This window comes from Panthera onca, chromosome C1, assembly GCF_046562875.1.
Source record: "Panthera onca isolate mPanOnc1 chromosome C1, mPanOnc1 haplotype 2, whole genome shotgun sequence".
NCBI lineage: Eukaryota > Metazoa > Chordata > Mammalia > Carnivora > Felidae > Panthera > Panthera onca.
Window position 1 is genome coordinate 165,604,698 of NC_138346.1, and position 19,899 is coordinate 165,624,596.

The 19,899-nt window shown below is 44.5% G+C and overlaps 1 protein-coding gene across 2 annotated transcripts in view; it reads left to right on the top strand.

The window, feature by feature from the left end:
- The window catches only part of GNG12 (G protein subunit gamma 12), a 126,957-nt gene that overhangs the window by 52,536 nt on the left and 54,522 nt on the right, over nt 1-19,899 (top strand). The window lies entirely within an intron of this gene.

The window sequence follows — 19,899 nt, forward strand, 5'->3', positions numbered from 1 at the left end:
CAACCATGGACAGCCTGTCAGTGTCAAGTAAAAGGTCCTGTAGAAGTGTGAACTGCTTTGATTGGATGAGAGGAGATGGGAAAGGTAGAGCAACCATTAGTGGGAGGCACAGGAAAGGGCCAGAGGGCGCCCAGCTGCCCAAGGAAGGATGGAGTGGTGGGAGGTCTGCACGAGGGCCGGAAGAGGGGGAGGAGGACCAAGTCATCTGCTGACAGTTTGGCGCAGGGCTCTTCCTGGTCCAAGGCCACCACCTTCTCAGCCTGCTCACCTAGAGCTTCCCCAAACAGCTACCACAACAGGCAGCATTTGTAAAACTGTCTTCCATTCACCATCCAATTTGTTTTACAAATAATAAATATTTTTATTATTATTGTTATTATAATTGTTTTGTTTGCAAGTAACAGAAATCCAACTGAAACTAGTTTCTTTTTTTTTAATTTTTTTTTAATGTTTATTTATTTTTGAGACAGAGACAGAGAGCATGAGCAGAGGAGAGAGAGGGAGACACAGAATCCGAAGGAGGCTCCAGGCTCTGAGCTGTCAGCACAGAGCCTGACGTGGGGCTCGAACTCACGAGCTGTGAGATCATGACCTGAGCCGAAGTCGGACACTTAACTGACTGAGCCACCCAGGAGCCCCACTAGTTTCTTGACTTACATGATTAAGATGTCTGTATTGGAATGGGCTTCTGGTATAGCTGTGTCCAGGGGTTCAAAAGATATCATTAGGCCATTATCTTTCACTCTCTCCATTTTTTGGCTCTGCTCAACACTGTCAACTTCATTCACAGGCAAGCTCTTCCCTCACCATGTGCCAGAGGTGGCCATCAATGTTACATTTCCATCATCCTCACAGCTATGGATCTCAGTGAAAAGGGGTTGCTTCTTTTCCCATTTTTCTAGCAATAGGACCAAGGAGGGATCTTAACGGGCCCAGTTTGGATTCTTTGCCTGAATCAACTTGGTTAGAAGCACACAGAAGACAATAGCAGTATCTATTTGGGCAAGGTTTGTTTCTGTGGCCCTTGAGAGAGGGTGAATCCCATTTCATGGAATGCAATCCCTATGAAAAAAGGAAGAATTTCGTTACCAGTAGAAGGAAGGAAGGAAGGAAGGGAGTGCCAAGCAGATAAAATTTTTAGGTACCAGAGTCCACTGATTTAGAAATTCTTAATGGGGGCGCGGGGAGGGGTGTCCACTAAACTGGAAAGGTTTAAAATTAGATTCAGCTTCACTTTCATCGGCTATCTATTCCAGGTTTGGTATCATGATCAAGACTAGTAACAGCATATGGAGAGGTCAAGGATGGGTGACCCCACTGTGGGGTCGGATAGGCAGCTTTGGGCTTGAGGATCTCCTACCGCATCCCCAGAATCTATAGGAGTGATTATTAACCTGGACACAGTAAATAGGCTTCAGTAGACCTGTAACCCATTGAATGAAAAAAATGAATGAGCTTCTATAATTATTTGCAAAATTGTGTGTAGGCACTTTTTTACTGGAAAAAGGGATTATGCTTCCATTGTTTTCTCTTAGGATTCCATGGCCCCTACCGTTTAAGAGCCATTGCTTCACACGTACTTAAATTGTTTTATATTTGGCTAGCTTAATCTTATGCATCCATTTCTTGTCTTGGCTCAGCTAATAAAGTTTAGTGTCCATGATAAACATAGTTCCCTATGGAACAGACACAGTGATGTCAGTGGCTGAGTATGTTGCATTAAATTGCATGTTGAGGTTTTTAGGCATATATGTAAACTTTTTACAACCATAGCTGCCATTTACCTAAATGCTTACTCTGGTGCCAGGTTCTGTGCTACGTGCTTTATGTGCATTATCTGAACTAGTTATTTATACACATGACTATAATTCCGCAAACCTCAGGTCTATAGTAACACGTACAAGAACCAGCTCCTTCTCTCTGCCACTGTGAGAATACAGAATATAAACTCCATCTTTTCTGTCTTCCCTGTATCTGTTGCTGTGGGTCCACCTCTCTCTACCTTTCTCCCCACAGATGATAGAATCATAGAATCCCAGAGTTGGAAGAGGCCACTAAGATCATGCAATTCAGGGGTTACAAGCTCTGCTCTTTGGTTATCTAGCTTAGGGACTCCCAAGAGGGAAGGGTGGGCAGGACCCAAGTTCCTGCCCTACTTCAGTCACCACTGTCTGCTGAAAACCACTCATCTGCAAGGATAAAAAAGGTTCAGGATTAGATGTCAGACTTGAGGTTGAGTCCAGGCTACTACTTTGCTTACCAACCTGTGTGACCCTAGGAAAGTCACCCAACCTCTCTGAACCACAGGTTCCTTAGTGGTCAAAGGGGATAATAACACTTGCCTCTTGGAGTTGTTAGGGGGACTGAATGAGGTAATACCTGTAAAGTCCTTGGTCTTGTGCCTGGCACATAGTCTGTTCTTAGCAAAGGTTAGCTGTAATTAGACATTCCACACGTGGCATCCGAGACCTAATTAAGACATGGCTATATTGTCTGTTTATTCAGTGAGGTGTGTCTTTTCTCCATTTTATTTTAAAAACTTAAGCCTATGACTTCTCTGGTTTTTCTTTGGCAATAAAAAGTCCTATGGCCCCCGTAAGTAACACACGCACATACCACACATGCACATTTGCTTTGGAAATTGGAAACGCTCAATGTGTGGTCAATCAGCAGTCAGTATTCACTCAAGAGAAGACTCACCCCTCCCCCGCCATCTTGCCAGTATGGGTCTCCCCAGCTGCCCACTACTTCAGGCTTCCCCAGGTGAAGTAGGGAGAGAGGGAGGAAGAGAGGAAGATTCTTACCTGACTGCCATTGTCACGCCTGGTACTGGGTCCTCTGAGCCTGGCTGATGGATAAATGGACTCTTTCTCTCCTGGCTGCTTCCGTGGCTTTCTCAAGGCCCCCCTGCTGGAACTTTCCAGCACTCAGGCAGTATGTCTCCTTCTGCTGGCTGTGACCATCAGCCAGCAGCTTCTGGTTTCCATTCACGTTCTGTCTTTGGGATCCTCTCACCATCAGGCTGAATGAAGGCCGTTGGGTAGAACCTGTTTTAAGGAGACCGAAGCTGGCATTCCTGGAGCCCAGAGTTCATACTCCCTCAACCCCCCAGAGGTAGGGGGTGAGCAGTCACTTTCCCTGACACAGCCTTCTGTTCTCCCACCTTAGGCCTCCTTAGTAACCCCCTCATATTTTGGTTCCTCAGGCAGAAGTCACATACCAGTCCCCACACTCTAGGAGACCCATATCAAGCCTTCCAGACATTGCCTTTGAAACCCTTTTCTCTAGGCTTGAAATGAAAGGCCAGCTCCCTCCACCCAAGCCATCTTGGGGAGGGTGGGAATCAGAGAATTTCCAAGGAATCTGCCTCACAAAATCCTCATCCCTTTCCACTGCCCTGAACCTGTTTATATATCCTCCTTATGGATCTTTGAGCCAGCTAAGTCAGCTTCTTAGAAATTTCCACATAATGGTCTGGCCCCTTGCTTTGGAATTTCCCATCTGTTGAATCTTGATGCTGGAGTGGAAACTTCCACTTTAGCATCTTGTTAGATTAACTGTTAACCCCTGGCTACTGCAAGGAACTCCTCTTCAGCGCCCCTAAAAGCGACTCTCCGTCCTGTTCTTGAAACTTGAGCAAGCATGGGGAGCCCCCCACCTCCTCCTCTTCTCCCAAATGTCTTCTTCCAATTTTCAGATAACGTGAAGTTGCTGGAAGGATGCTGCTCCCACAAAGCCAGGCCCAGCTCCCAGCTACATTCCCTTTAATGGGTATCAGAAGTGTGTGTGACTCCCAGTTTGAAGAAATCGGCCTGGGCAGCAGAGATTCCAATGGCAGCCAGGCTTTTACCAGCACCCTGCCTCTAAGACCACAGGGAAGCCTTTGACCTTGTCTCCGGGAAGGTTTTCCTTACCATCACACCAAAGTGCACTTGTTATAACTGCAAGAGAAAGCTAGTATTTGGAAACTCCATGCTCAATCACCGTCTCCCATGCTCATGACCCTAACATAGTTTTTCTTGTTCTGAGGGCTGATGGGGGCCATGCTTCATGGGGATTTCTAATCAAGGCTCCGTCCATAGTTTATGAACCCTGAAAAATCAAGACTACAGAATATGCCCTACTGTCCTGCAAAGACCACCCCTTCCCCCCTGTTTTGTTTGTTTGTTTGTTTTGTTTTGTTTTTTGCAGTTTTTCTTTTATGCTTCAGCATCCTTTGGAGTCAGCAGATTTTTCTGCCTTCTCCAGCCCCAGCATTGTGAACCTGGCCTCTCTGGCAAGGTGCCCTCTTTTGTCATGTGCAAGTTGGGCCACTGTGATGGTAGGTAGGTCTCTCTGTGTTTAGGTCCCCCACCTCCTGGTAAAGGCAGAGTGTCAGATGAGCAAGTGACACATGCTAGCAGGACACTCGAGTCAGAGGTGGAGTCGCTTTGGGGATGATGGCCTAAGAATGTATTAAGTGCATTTTGGGCAATTCCATCATTGGACTGGTTCCCCCAGCAAGACTCAACGTGTATCCAGATGTGAACCTGCCTTATGCCCTCCTGTTAGTTTTTCTGGCTGTTTATAAAGACGGTAGGATCTAGCTCCCTTCTCCTCCATCCCCTGCTCTGTGTCCTTCAAACCCCAGATGATGTTGGAGACAGAGGCTGACAGGGCAGAACTGAACCCCCCGACCGCTTCTCACCTGTTGTCTTCTCTTGGCCTCCAAGGATACAGCACTTTCCATTTGGCCATTCACATATCTAGATGTATGAAATAGCTAACAGGCTGTCAACTAAAACATTCTTTTTATTTGTGTGCATTTTAGAGCAGGGAGGTGTATTGTGTAGACAGGTAGATCAGAGTCCAGACCTTTCCTTAGCTTTTGAGATACTTTGGGCAAGGTCTCTGAGCCTCAGTTTCCTCATTTGCTAAATGAGGATAATGCCAATTGCCTCATGAGGTAGCTGCATTGAGGAAAGCATTGCATATAATGAATTCAGCACAGCGGCCTGTCACATAGTATATGTTCAATAAATGGTAGGTGTTACCATTATTTGCTTTTGACTGTTGCAATGATTTCTTAAAAATCCTTATAGCCTTGAAAGAAGAAGCCCAATTCTCCAGCAGTTTTTTCTTTTTTGGATCAAATAGGATTTTGAGAAAAAATCAAAATGTGTGCGACCACCTGCTTTGACAAAGTAGCTTGCAAATCTCATTAGTTCTTTGTCGTGTACAAAGTGACTTTTTTTGGTTGCACAGGCAGCATGCCTCAAGGGCTAAAAATAAAGGTCAACCTGTCCAACCTCAAATCCACCACTAAATACCTTGGGCACCGTGCGACCTCAGGCAAGTCACTTACTCTTGAAGCCTCAACTTCTGCATCAGTACAATGAGGATAACACTGCACAGGGTTATTGAGAGAATTAAGTGAAATAATCCACGTGAAATGTTTAGTACACAGTAAGCACCCAAATAATGGTGGCCACTATCTTCACATCACGATACTACCTTTATTTTGCAGAACATTTCTTTTTCCTTGTGATAAATGGCTTCATGGAGACACTTTTATACGTAAGAAGTTCTCACTGTTTTATTCAAGAAAGAACAAGAACATTTAGGAGCAGGTTTGCTTATAAATACCAGGCTGTAGCATATACAAAAGCAAGCTACATTAACTAAACAACTTGTCATATCTTTAGACCTCCTCTCATTTCCTTGTTAAGATTTGAATAAGTGATTTTGCCACTAGATTGGGAGAAGTTTATAGATTATTTTTACAGGGACTGTGAAAATATGCAAACATAGCTATATTTGGCTAGGTGCTTTAAATTCACATCAGTTTCTTTTCTGTTGTCAATAGGACTGGCATAGTTGGAACCTTTGTGGAGCCCAAGGAGGTCTCAAAAGGAGACCTGACCTTCCCATCAGGAGGAGGGGGAGAAGGCAGGGTCTGAGCCAACGGGATGACCCAAAACAAGGGCAGAGGCTTGGTCAGGCAGGGTTGGAAAGCTGGCCAGTGGTGGAGCTCGGATTCCTGATTAAGGAGGTTCGTTCCCTCTAACAGGAATCACGGGGAACACTTCCTTCCTAGGATCCCCCTGGGGCTGTGGGCACTCCGGAGCCAGTAGAGCTCCAGACTCCTTGCATCTTACCAGGTGCCCATGCTGTGCCAAGTACAGGGTTTGTATAGAATGAAGCGGCATCATGATTTGTTGGACTGATTTTGAAGTTTAGGTAACTCATGCCTGTACATCTTTGGTGAATGAATTGCCCAGGGAAGCAAAAACCCGCTCTTATGTTGGGTTTGACTTACCCACCTCCGCAGATAGACTGTTCAGGAGTACTTCCTTTACCTAGAAGCTTAAAACCTGGCTGGTGAGCTAGAGAAAAGGGGAGGCAGTACAGCCTTCAGGGTGGGACGGGTAGGTGGGGAAGCAGTGGGGCCATTTCTGTTGTTTGGTTGGGAGGTGTTTATTGAGCACCTGCGATGTGCCTGGGGCAGGGTGAAGAAGGAGCAGAACCTATGGGGACACTTTTGGCCGCTGACCACCTCGCACTCTCTTTCCCAGCCTCTTAGTCCACTCCCTGAGGTGGGAACTGAGCCATGTGACCATACAGAAATCACCCATTGCCATTTTGTGGACAAGGCTTGCAGGAGCCTCTTGCCGACACAGTCACTCCTCAGCCAGCAGTGCTGGCCACAGAGCTAATGACAGTTATGATGCCTGAGTTTCAGGGTCTTTCACCACTGGGGACCCCTTCTGAGATCCTATAGCTAATGTGCCATTCCTAATTTTATATTCTTCTGGTAAAGGGGCCCCCAAATCGAATAAGGCTCAGGGTCCACAAAAACTAGATCTGTTCCTAGGCCAGGGAGAACTGGCACACACTCAGGGTCTTTCCTTCTGCCCTGTTATGCCATCACTAAGAGACTAAACCTACAGTTTGCTTCAACTTTGAGAACAGGTTATGCCCTGTGTGAGACCTCTTCTGTGGCTTTATCTGAGTTCCCACTGGGAGCACGTAACCCTTTCTGTGAAGGGAAGGAAGGCCAGTGAGGAATTGCTGTCTGGGCTCCTTCCTGGCCACCAGACACCCTCAGGAGGTGACAAGGTCCCACCATTCCTCCAGGAAAGCAGGGCGGGTGCTCTCAGGCCTCCAGTGGCTTTGTGGTTGCACAGAAGGAGGCCCTGCAAAGGGAACCCTGTGTGAGGCCCAGTGGAAAATTCTCCTAAAAAAAAAAAAAAAAAAAGTAATATCCTTGAAACTGTACCAGCTTTGGCAAAACCATAACCCTGATCTCAAGTTCTAGGAGAGTAGACCTGCCAACCTACGGCACTATGCTGATAAAGTGTTCCTGCTCACTGCCTTAATCATGTCCCTTCCCTCATTGCACAAAAGGGCTGGAGTGCTTGTTAATCAGTGAGAATTAAATGTATTGACAAGAAGCAGGAGGAGGGGAAAAGGCCCATTTTGTACTTGAATATCTTCCTAGCGCTTTGCAAAAAAATCCCGTTTGAAAGGAATTTCCTTGTTTCAGTGAAATGCTGGCCAACTTCGCCCCCTGGAGGAGAATTGGAGAATTGCCTAAAACGAGCCATCTAAGGCATCCTTATTGTTCTGACAGATAGTCTGGAAAGAAATTGTCAGCCTGTGATGAGTCAGGATAGGGAAAGGGGCCTGGTCTGTAAAACTTTTTGGGGTTTTTTTGGTTGTTCTTTTCTTCTGCCTTCAAACAATTATTCTAAACCTAGGTTCAAATACTTGTTTTGTATCTATAAAGAGTAAAATAGTTAAAATGTTACCAGGTTTAAGGCTCACACCTATTAAACTACAGTGGGCACTTTTTTTTTTTTTTTTTTTTTTTGGCCAGGTCTCGTGACCAATGCTAAGGATTGAGCCTCCTTTTATCCCTTGAAGTTGTGGTAGAGACAAAAACAACCAGAAAATAGAAATTTTCAACAACCAACTAGATACATATTAGTGATCCTAACTTAGAAACTGCAGCTCACCATTGCCTACATTGGAATCTTTTGAGTTAGTCCTGCTGGTTTAAATTACTTGCCTCTGGGGCGCCCGGGTGGCTCAGTCGGTTAAGTGTCCGACTTCAGCTCAGGTCATGATCTCGCGGTCCGTGAGTTTGAGCCCCGCGTCAGACTCTGTGCTGACAGCTCAGAGCCTGGAGCCTGCTTCCGATTCTGTGTCTCCCTCTCTCTGCCCCTCCCCCGTTCATGCTCTGTCTCTGTCTCAAAAATAAACATTAAAAAAATTTTTTTTTAATAAATTACTTGCCTCAGTTCACTTACACTTGCTACTAGCACCTGCCAGAAAGTAGCTTTCAGTCACAATTAGGCTAACAAAGTAAGACTTACTTCCCTACTACTTCCTATACTTTTAGTATATTTTTAAAACCAAAATGCAAAACAGAAGGGTAATAGCCAAAATATAAAAACCTTCCCATGTATTTCAGCTTTTGTTACGAGATGATTTTGTCCTGACGCTTTTACTAATCCTTTGTTAATTACTCAACTGCTTTTAATTACCAGATCTGACCCAATTATTTAGCTTCTGTTGTGTCTTCTATAATTAGAGCCTTCATAATAAAAATCTCATCTACTATCTTTTGTTCACCAAGTGGTAGTTCATGTCCCCGGGTGAATGTTTATCATCTCTATTGTTCTAGATTTTCATCCCCCAAGTGGAGGATACAATCACAGTATTTTTATTAGTAATGGTACTAATAGTTTAATAGTTATTGTTTTTCCTTTCCCTGCTCTCAGGAATCCTGAGACACACTTCAGTATTTGAGGGCATGGCATTGTTAAGAGGGTGTTTGTTACTTCTACATCAGATTCATTGCCTACTTGGGGCTGTGTGTCCTTAAAAGAAGGATGGGAAAGGGAAGAGTGTACACATACCTTGTAGGTTATTATTGTGAACCTTTTTTTTCAACATTTGATAGAGGTTTCTAATGATTATTGATCATATGTGTATTTATTGTGTATAATATTTCATCTTGTGCAATTTTTATATAAGAAAATCATTTTTTTAATGTTTATTTATTTTTGAGAGAGACAGAGCACGTGAATGAGGGAGGTACACAGAGAAAGGGAAACACAGAATCCAAAGCAGCCTCCAGGCTCTGAGCTGTCAGCACAGAGCCCCACACAGGGCTCAAACGCACAAACCATGAGACCATGACCTGAGCTGAAGTTGGATGCTTCAGTGACTGAGCCACCCAGTTGCCCCAGAAAACCATTTTTCACTGTACCATCTGTTTGCTTTTTGCACCCAATGTATGGAAACCAACTGTCCTAAGTGCTAAGTAGGCATTACTGGGGGCGGGGGGGTGGGGGGTGGGGGGTGGGTATATTTCCCCCAGGATAAGTTCCTGGGAGATTGCTCTTGTGTCTGGCCTCTTGACACACTCTGACGAAGCTCAGAGCAGGTAGTGATCCTGGGGAGCGGGAATTCCTGCTGGCCCCGTCTCAGTCCACAGCACAGGCTGGTTTCTTTTCTTTGTGAATACTTACCCTCCTTGCCTACGGCTGCAGCCACCACCCCTGTTATTTGGAGGAGAAGACACACACCTTTCTCAGTCATCTGCCCCCTTTTCATTGTTGAAAGTGACCATTAATCTAATGTTGAGACAGCCTGATTCATTAATGATTCCTTGATGTTCAGATAATTGCAAGGCTGAGCCACATCAGGATGGTTTGCAAGTTTCCTCTCATTTCAGAATTTTCAAGCTTTCATTATTCGCAAACTGCAACATGCTGACGTTCAGACTCTGCTGACTAGGACAGACAGGAAGGAGAAGGGCAAGGTTTGCCACCGAGAGATGGGTGTTTGGGATAGGGCAGAATATGGCTTCGTGTTTTTCGTAAAGGACAATGTTTTACAGACCTTTTGATGCAATTCTGTAGTAAGCACTTTGAGATGAAACAAGGGACACTGAGGCCTGACCCATTCCCCTTATGCTCCCCAGCTGTGGCTACACCAGTTCTGTCTGTCTCAAAGTACCAGGCTCTTTCCTGTCCCCACCCAGAGCACCCCCTCCAGTTACTTATTACTGGAGTATTTCATGGCCCTTAGTGCAATCTGTATTATCATGTTTATCTCTTTACATTGGAGCTTGATGTTATCACCTAGAAGGACACTGGCACACAACTGACAACTCGGAATATTAGCTGAATGAAGGAAGGAACACACGAGAAAATGAATGTATTCAGTGTCATCAGAGGAACAACAAACACCCTTTGTAAACCATCCCTTAAAGATGAAGTCTACTAATACAGCATTGCAATATTTTTTGTCTTTCCAAATCAACCTATATCTTACAACATGCCAGTGTGGAAGGCCAGTTAGCCTGAGGTGGAGTAGATACTTTTATCGGTTATGGGTCTGCACACTGACAGGAGCTTTATAGAAAAAAGCAATAAATATATTAACACTTAAAATATTCTTGAAATAACCTGAAATCATTCTTTTAACTTTGAGTTAATCATTAATGTAGAAATTAATGGAGACAAACCGGTAGGTAGTTGATAGGAAGAAAGAAAAGGAGCTTCATTTTGGAATTACAGCAAAATTATACAATAGCCCAAATTCCATGATGAGGGAATGTTTACATAAAATGGAATCCTGCCAAAATCATTAAAAATCATGCATACTCACTTCTGTGGTCCAGAAGTGCATAATTTTAATCTAGTCAGGAAGAAAGAGCTGATAAACCTAAACTGAAGGGTGTTTCATAAAATAGCTGGTCTTTACGCAAAAGAATCAGTATCATGAAATACAAAGACAGACTCTGGAACCATCTCTGATGAAAGGAAACTAAGATACGACAGTTGAACTGCAGTGTGGAATTTTGAGTGTTCTTTTGCCGTAAAGGACATTATGGGGACAACTGCTGAAATCTGAATACAGTTGTAGATTGGGTAATATCAATATCAATGTTAGTTTCCGGATTTGACTAATGGGTTATGTAAGAGAGCTCTTTATCTGTAGAAAATACATACTGAAGTATTTAAGGGCCAAGTAACATCATGGCTACCTCTCTTTCTCTCTCATGCCTTCTGTTGGAAAAGAGAATGCAGGGATTAAAGTAAATACAGTTAAATGTTCCCATTTGAGTAACCCAAATCTGGGTGAAAGAGAATTATTTTTGCCATTCCTATAACTTTTCTCTAAGTCTGAAATTATGCCAAAATAAACGTTTTAAAACATGATGCTTATGAAGACTTTGTGATCACATAGGAAAATGCCTTTGCTGAAAAGGAGCAAACTAAAATTGTATGATAGAATGTGATTTCAGCTCCTTAAAAAAAAACTCACGGAGAAAATAGTAGAAGGAAATAGAGCAACATGTTAACTTCGGTTCTCTATTATCCACATTAATAAATGCTGTACATTTTTCTCTAAGTAGCAGGTATTTCTTGAAAGATCAGGAGGAAAAAATCTTGTAGAAGAAGATGGTAGCTAACTCTCAAAGAACTGAGTGAGCTTCGCCCTTAGTGTCTTTGCCACCATGTACCCACTATACTAGAAGGGTGTCACACATGCGTAGACGGTCTCCAACTTACAACTTTTCGACTTTACAATGGTGGAAAACCAATACACATTCAATAGAAACTGTACTTTGCATTTTGCTGTTTTTCCAGGCTGGCACCGTGAGCTAAGGCACTGTCTCGTGGTGCTGGGCACTGACTACCAGCCGCACTCAGCTCCCAGACAAGGACATGATCACGAGGGTGAAGAGCAAATGCACTGACAACCATTCTGCTTTTCACTTTTAGTACAGTATTCAATAAATTACATGAGCTATTCAACACTTTATTATAAAATAGGCTTTGTGTGAGATGATTTTGCCCCACTGCAGGCTAATTGAGTGTTCTGAGCATGTATAAGGTAGGTTGGTATACTTTTCTTTTTTTAAGAGTCGTCTTTATCGACGTATAATTTACCCAAAATAAACTGCACCCATTTAAAGTATATAGACTGTGGGGCTCCTGGGTGGCTCAGTCGGTTAAGCGTCCGACATCAGCTCAGGTCATGATCTCCCAGTCTGTGAGTTTGAGCCCCACGTAGGGCTCTGTGCTGACAGCTCTGACAGGTATAAGGTAATATCTCATTGTGGTTTTGATTTGTATCTCCCTAATGATTAGTGATGTTGAACATCTTTCATGTATCTTTTGGCCATCTATATTGAAACAGAAAAATGCTGATTCAAGTCCTATGCCCATTTTTAATTAGGTTATTTGGGTTTTTTTTTTTTTTTCTGTTGAATTGTGAAAGTTCATGTATTTTAGATATTAATCCCTTATCAGATAAATCATTTGCAAATATCTTCTTCCATTCAGTAAGTGGCCTTTTCGTCTTGTTAATGGTTTCCTTCACTGTGCAAAGTCTTTTTATTTTGGTGTAGTCCCAATAATTTATTTTTGCTTGTGTTTCCCTTGCCTCAGGAGACATATTCATAAATATGTTGCAAAGGCCAATGGCCAAGAGATCACTGCCCATGTTTTCTTTTAGGAGTTTTATGGTTTCCGGTCTCACATTTGGGTCTTTAGTTGGTTTTGAGTTTCTTTTTGTGTATCGTGTGAGAAAGTGGTCCAGTGGTGGGTGAGTATATTAAATGCATTTTCAACTTACGGTATTTTCAACTTTTGATGGTTTATTGGGACATAACCCCATAGTACGTCAAGGGAGATCTGGAAGCATACATGCATACACACACACTTTTTAAAACTTCTGTTTTTCTGTAATGATGTTTTGAGGGAAATTTTGTGTTGAGCAGGAGTTCAAACATGATGGTACCTCATAAACCTCTTCCCAACTCTGAATTCCTTGCTTTACTTTCCAGTTCTTTGGAAGTCAGCCCCTTTGCAATCCAGACACAATGCTAGGTACTAAGTACATAAAGATAGATGGGCCTCCCAGCCTGTCTTCTAAAGATGTTCACAGTCCACAGCCAGACAAATCTGTGATTACAATCTTGTGCTGGGAACTTCGGGAGGGTAGCAGTTCCCACGAGAGGCAGACTTGGCTTGGGGCAGCTGTGGTGGTCGGGCCAGGCAGGCGTTGATCTCTAGACCTAGAAAGTTAAGTGAGATGTTGCCATTCAGAGAAAGGTAGCAGAGCATTCCAAGCTGAAAGTTCCAGCATCTCTAGCACATGTTCTCTCTGTGGCCCATTCAGTATCATTGGAGAAACCCCCGGCCAGGGAGGCGAGGTGTTCACGAGACCTGGGGGGCACGGGTCCTGTCCTTCAGGGGCTGCTATCCCAGGTGCTGGAGGAAGTGGTCCTGCTGCAGGGAGCCAGAGGTGCTTTCCATAGCCCATGAACTTGATGCCTCCACTTGCAGAATCACTGCAGGAGTTTGCCTGATTTCCCCCACTCTGGAAACCAAATGCTGCCCCCACCCCCACCCCCACCTAGGGAGGAGCAAGCAACGCTTGATGGTGGTACCATTTTGGAGAGTTTGCTGATCTCTCACTCTGTCCTCAGTGGCACTCCTGAAACATGCCTTATTCATTTGGAATCCTAAATCAAGGGGTCAGGTCTACCTGGCACTTGGCCTTACAGGCTCCATAGCTGTTTCTGAAGTCCCAGAGTTACACCAAAGTAATGTTGAGAAGTGTGTTCCCTACTTCATTGGACAGTACTTCATCTTTGAACCACCATTTACCTGGGCCCATCATTCATTCCAGTCGTGAGAGCCTGAGGACACCAATAGATAAGTATTTTTAATCTACCATGTAACCAGATCAAACAGGCAAAGCAGTTGTTAAGAATCCCATAACTGTGTTATGTTGAAAGCTTCTCCATTGATCTTGGGACCTTCTTTTTTCTTTTTGTAATCATTTGAGAGCATGATTTTTTTTTTTTTTTTTTTTTACTCAGGTATTATTTTTGATTTTTTTAAGTTTATTTATTTATTTTGAGAGAGAGAGAGAGAGAGAGTGAGCCAGGGAAGGGCAGAGAGAGAGAGAGGGGGAGAGAGAATCCCAAGCAGCCTCTGCACTGTCAGCACAGAGCCCGACACAGGGCTCGAACCCACAAACCATGAGATCATGACCTGAGCCGAAATCAAGAGTTGGATGCTCAACCGACTGAACCACCCAGGTGCCCCAGGTATTATTTTCATTTCAAAGATGTGTCAGTCCTAGGAGGATCTGAGCTGGAAAGAGGCCTTACAAATCGCCTAGCATCTAGTCTAACAACCTCATTTTCAGAAACTTAGAAAGGTAGAAGAGGCCTAAGTTTATTGCTCTTAGCGTGAATGTTCTCCCACTCATTTTTAAAAACAAGAATAACAGTTGCACCACCATCCTGTGACCATTGCAAGGATTACATGAGTTAAGTACCTCAGGCTTTGGCACAGTATCTGGCAGCGGAGTAAGTCCATAATTCGTATTAACTGGTGGTGTTACTGTTGAATCCTGTGCAAGTGTCTTCCTCTCCTGTTTGGCTGGAAAGACAAGAGATTTGTTGCTTATCATCATGTCCCCATCATCTGGCACAGTGACCAGCACTTGGTTAGGTGCTCCATCTTGTTTATAAATGATTGAAGACAGTATTTTGCTGAAGGTAGAAATTAGATGAAATCTGAATCAGAACCCAGGTACTAACTCTAAGGTCTAGGCTTTCCATGCTGTTCCACGTTGGCTTCCTTCTCTCTTTGATTCTAGGCAACTTGCTTCATTTCTCTGAGCCTCTGTTTCCTCACTTTGGATGTGTCCATCAGATCCCTCTAGTCCTGAAGCTCTGTGTGCCCCACCCACCAGCCTTTTAAGGAGACATACTCTCAACTGGCCACTAGGTGTCACGATTGGCCAAGTAGCAGAAAGGGGAAAAAAAAAAAAAAAGCATTTAACTGGTGAACTGGTTGCCCTAAGAAGAATATTAGTGGGAGTGATCTTGTAATTGGAAACCGTTGCCCTTGGATGAGTTGGAGGGAGGCAGTTGTTCCAGGATTTGTAAGCATGGACTTTGGAGCCAGGTATGGGTCAAAGCCCATAGCTCTGTTCACACCAGCTAGGACCTCCAGTTCCCTGGAACTTGCTAGGGCCCTTGTCTCAGTGGTGTCATGCATGTAACATGCTCTGCACCTCGCCAGGGTTGAGGAAGAGCCTCACGACGTTAGCAGCTATGAGAGCTGCTTCTGGTATTTGATACCATAAAACTCCACTTTTCTGTTCCCTCCAAGCCAAGTAGACGGGCTTCAGAAGCCTTTGTGGGTTTGCTCCCTGTTTTACAAAACCACACTTTTAAGTAGTCCCTTAAATGGCAGGATGGATGGCATGTCAATATCAAGTTAAAAGGAAGCCTAGAATATCTGGAGGAATATCAGAACTCCTGGAAGAGTCAGCATGGAGCCTAATTAGCACACAGCAGGGTGTCTGGAAAGTAACTAGAACTTGGGTGGAGGGGGGTGATGGGAGCATTGTCACAAAATGACATTGTTCAAAGAAGGGATTTCTTTGTTGCATGGACCATCATTTATATGTGGGTGTCTTATTTTTAACATACTTCAGGGAGAAACTTTTAGGAACAACAGTGACTAGTATTTATCGCACACTCACTATGTGTAAGTTATTATACTAAATGCTGTACATGCATCATTCTCTTTAATCTTCACAACAACCCCGTGAGGTAGGTTTACCTCTTATGTCTATTCTCTAGATGAGGAAATTGAAGTGCAGAAAGATTAGAATAATAATAATAGCTAATGAGTACTGTGTACTTACTAAAAGTCAGGCATTAGTCTAAGATCTATAAGTATCCCTCCCACAATAACCCTGTTTACAGATGAGGACTCCCAGGCACAGAGAGGTTATGTAGCTTTGTTGAGGTCACACAGGGAGTGGGTGGAGCAGTCAGGACACAAACCCTGGCCCACATGATTGCAAAGTTCTTTTTTTAACTACTATACTATGCTGCCTCCTACAGCCCTTTGCATGTATGCAGTAGGCACTTGATCAGTGTTTACTGAGTTGAATAGCTCTCAGACTATAATTAACCAACACAGAGAAGTTTCTCTGAGGAAAGGACTCAGTTCTTGATACTCCTTTTACGCAAAACCACACCTCTGCCGGCTTTCGTAACACTCCCTGAGCTGGACTTTGCACTGAACTTTTTGTCGGTAATAAGATCATTATTCTTCCATTGGAACAGTCAGGAGAAGGCTGTTCCCATGGCGAATGTTTTCAGGAAACTTTTCTACAGGGAGCTTCTCAGCTGACTTTATTTTCTTCACGTTCGTCTGGTAGACGTTCCTTGGGTTTCTTCTGGTAGAGTGGTGTCCAGCAGCGTCTCTTTAGCCCATTAAAGCCATGACCAAAGGGTTGCCAGGGTGTCGAGCCAGCCCTCCGTGCTGCAGTCAGGGCATAGGGCACTCCCCAGGCCTGACACCAGGCCGATCCCAGGGGACATGAACGGCAGAGGACCTGCTTCCCTGGTTAGTAAGCTGGCCACGGCTACCAGACAACATTTTTGGTTGTCACGATGCCAGTGAGCTCTGAGGAAGGGAAACAGGACCTGGGCCACAGTAATCATTGTCCAGATATAATAATTCAGTCCCAGCGGTTTGATCGATTGGTGTTTTATGTGTGCCTTATGTGTGGGAGGTTTCCACTGCAGTAGGAAACCCAGATGATGTTAGGCTGAAACCTCCTTCTCAGACCTGTGGTTCTGAGCACTGAGACTTGTTTCGTTGCCACTTTTTCTCTTATTTTATTTTTTTAAGTTTATTTACTTTGAGAGAAAGGGAGAGAGAGAATCCCAAGCAGGCCCTGCACTGTCACCACAGGGACGTGGGGCTCGAACTCACAAAACCATGAGATCCTGACCCGAGCCAAAACCGAGAGTTAAATACTTAACCGACTGAGCCATGCAGGAGCCCCACCACTTTTTCTCTCGAAGTGAACTGAGTCATCTCGAATCTTCCTTCGAACTTTGTCAGCATCTCTGGGGGCCTGTGTGAACTAGAGACTCGGGGGTCAGCCTTTCCAAGGAAAGCAGTGTTTTTCCTTCTGAATATTTTTCCATCTAAAAATGAGATATTTTTCCCCCATGGTGACCAAAATTATGCATATTAAAGGAGACAGATGGAGAGTTTGGAGCTGTTGAGGGTGGGGATGATAGCCAATAGAGGGAGGTCCCCAGGTAGACAGAAAGGCGTGAGATGGAGAGAGCACAGGGACGGAGGCTTCCATCTGTCGTTGCGCCTTTGGCCCTTTTTCTTATCACCTTCTGTGTTCACCTTCCCAGGATGCAGTTGGAAGCAGGTTGGTGTTTGCCTTGTCATTAACACAGCTAGTAGACACTTGAGAGATAGGAAGATGTGTAAGGGATAGGCCAAAGGAGCTTTTGGACTCGTGGATTTTTTTTAATTAATGTTTGTTTATTTTTGAGAGAGAGCGAGCGAGAAAGAGAGAGAGCATGCAGAAGCAGGGGAGGATCAGAGAGAGAGAGAGGGAGACATAGAATCTGAAGCAGGCTCCAGGATCTGAGCTGTCAGCACAGAGCCCAACGCAGGGTTCAAACCCACAAACCATGAGATCATGACCTGAGCCGAAGTTGGATGAAACTAACTCAGAGCACCTCACGTGGATGTTTTTCCTTGTCCCATCTAGAACAGGACTTCCTGCTTTCTTCTTTATAATGGCATGCTTAGAAAAGCCATACTATAGTATGGAGGATAATGCCCATGGCCTGAGGCCCGGATAGCCAGGTCGTGCTTGGCCATGTGGGCTGAGGCTCTCCTAAACCTCAGCCAGGGGAACTGAGTGAGACATTGTACTCCATACAATCAGAAACCTCAAAGCACAGACCACCCCTGCAGTAGGTTAGCAAGGTGTTTTACCAAACCCTTCTGCTGCAAAAGGTTGGAAATTCAAAGCAGTTGTTGGCTGTAAAGATTTCAAGGTCCAGATCCTTTGTGGACCTTGTGAGAAAAAAAGAGTCAAAGAGACTAGAGCCTGCACAGAGGGATCAGCAGTATTGTTGGGACCAGAACTATCTCTTGCCTAACTATAGAATAGGCGTGAACGAGGAGCAAGTACTTCATATCACACATGCGTATGTGTGACACACACACACAAATACACCCCGGGTTCAGAGCTACTACTGTGCCTTTTTTTTTTTTTTTTTAATGTTTATTTATTTTGAGAAGAAGAGAGAGAACGTGAGCAGGGGAGGGGCAGAGAGAAAGGGAGAGAGAGAGAATCCCAAGCCGGCTCCACGCTGTCAGCACAGAACCCAGTGCAGGGCTCCATCCCACGAACCATGAGATCATGACCTGAGCCAAAATCAAGAGTCGGACGCTTGACTGACTGAGCCACCCAGATGCCCCTACTTCTTCTAAAGTAACAGGTTTTCATATTTTCATTCTAACAAAGTATTGTATAACCAAAGAGAAATTTTTAATCGCTGCACTGTACCATGCCACGTCCAAAGCAGACCCCTTCCCCATCCTCAACCCAGGAGGTGGGAGGCTGATGTCCAGAGCTGTCATCCTTTGAGCAGCAGCCACAGCACCACAAGCTCCTGGGGACCCGGGCCCAACAGCATTTGTCTTCAGTCTGTGTCTAGCCTGAGAAGCCCGTGTTACCCGGCAGTGTCTCACCACGGCAGCCTCCCGGCTGGTATCCCCGACTCTTGCCTTGTCTCTCCCACCCCATAATGCAGTGCGCTTTTTATAAACTATAACCCTGACAGGGCCATTCCTTTTTCTTTCTTCCTTTGTCCCTCTGAGGAACTAACTTCCGTCTGCAATCAGGTGCAGCCCACAGTTCCTCAGGGAGGTCTTCCCACCTCAGCAAGCGTGCATCAGGCATCGCTGTTGCAGCCTCTGCTGGACCTCTCGTCACAGTTTCCACACTGTTGTGAAGTTGTCTGTCTCCCTCCCTCTGCTCCCAGATGCTAAGCCCCTTGAGGACGACGGTGCTGTCTTAGCTGGCGGTAGCCCAAGGGCCTGGCACAAACAAGATGGGCCTTCAGTGCACATTCACCAGCCACTCCTGCCTATCGAACCTTCGTCTTTGGCTCACTCTACGAGGCCTAGCTCTGCTTGTGGTTCTAGCTGAAAGCCTTAGCATCTTGGTGGTGTCAAGGCTTTCCTACAAACAGAATTTTACCACTAGTGATATCCCAAGCCCAGGATATATTTAGCATGGTTTGTCGGTAATTACTGTTCATCATCATGACCCTGGGACACTGTAAAAGTCTTAAGTGCCCTTGACTCATCGCAGGCAAATTCAATTATTCATTTGGCAAACATTTTGAGGACCCACTTTGCACAAAGCATGTGCTCGGTACTACGAGGTATAGAAGGATGGATAAGGTAGGGTTAGCCTCCCAGAGTTGACCGTAAAGCTTTTATATTTTGCTGATGGTTCTTCCTATGTTGAGTGTTTAAAAAGTACACACAAAAAACAAAAAAATTAAGCCCTTGAAGAAGGCAAGACCTATTTTAAAGGTACTGAGATGGGGCACCTGGGTGGCTCAGTTGGTTAAGTGCCTCTTGACTTTGGCTGAGGCCATCATCTCCCAGTCGTGAATTTGAGACCTGCATCTGACTCTGTGCTGACAGCGTGGAGCCTGCTTGGAATTCTCTTTCTCCCTCTCTCTGCCCCTCCCCTGCTTGCTTTCTATCTCTCTCTCAAAATAAATAAAATAAACATTAAAAAAAAAAAAAAGAGTACTGGGATCTCACAGTATAAATCCAGAAGACACTGTGGGCTTTTAGTTCAGCACAGAAATGGAATGAGCCACACTGCCTTTGGGGGATACAACGATAGATCAAACATAAACCCCACCCTCAGAAAGCCCATAATGGAACAGAAAAATAAGATTTTTACCTAAGTACTATTAAGACAATATAAAGTGGAAAAAATTCCCTAAGTAGC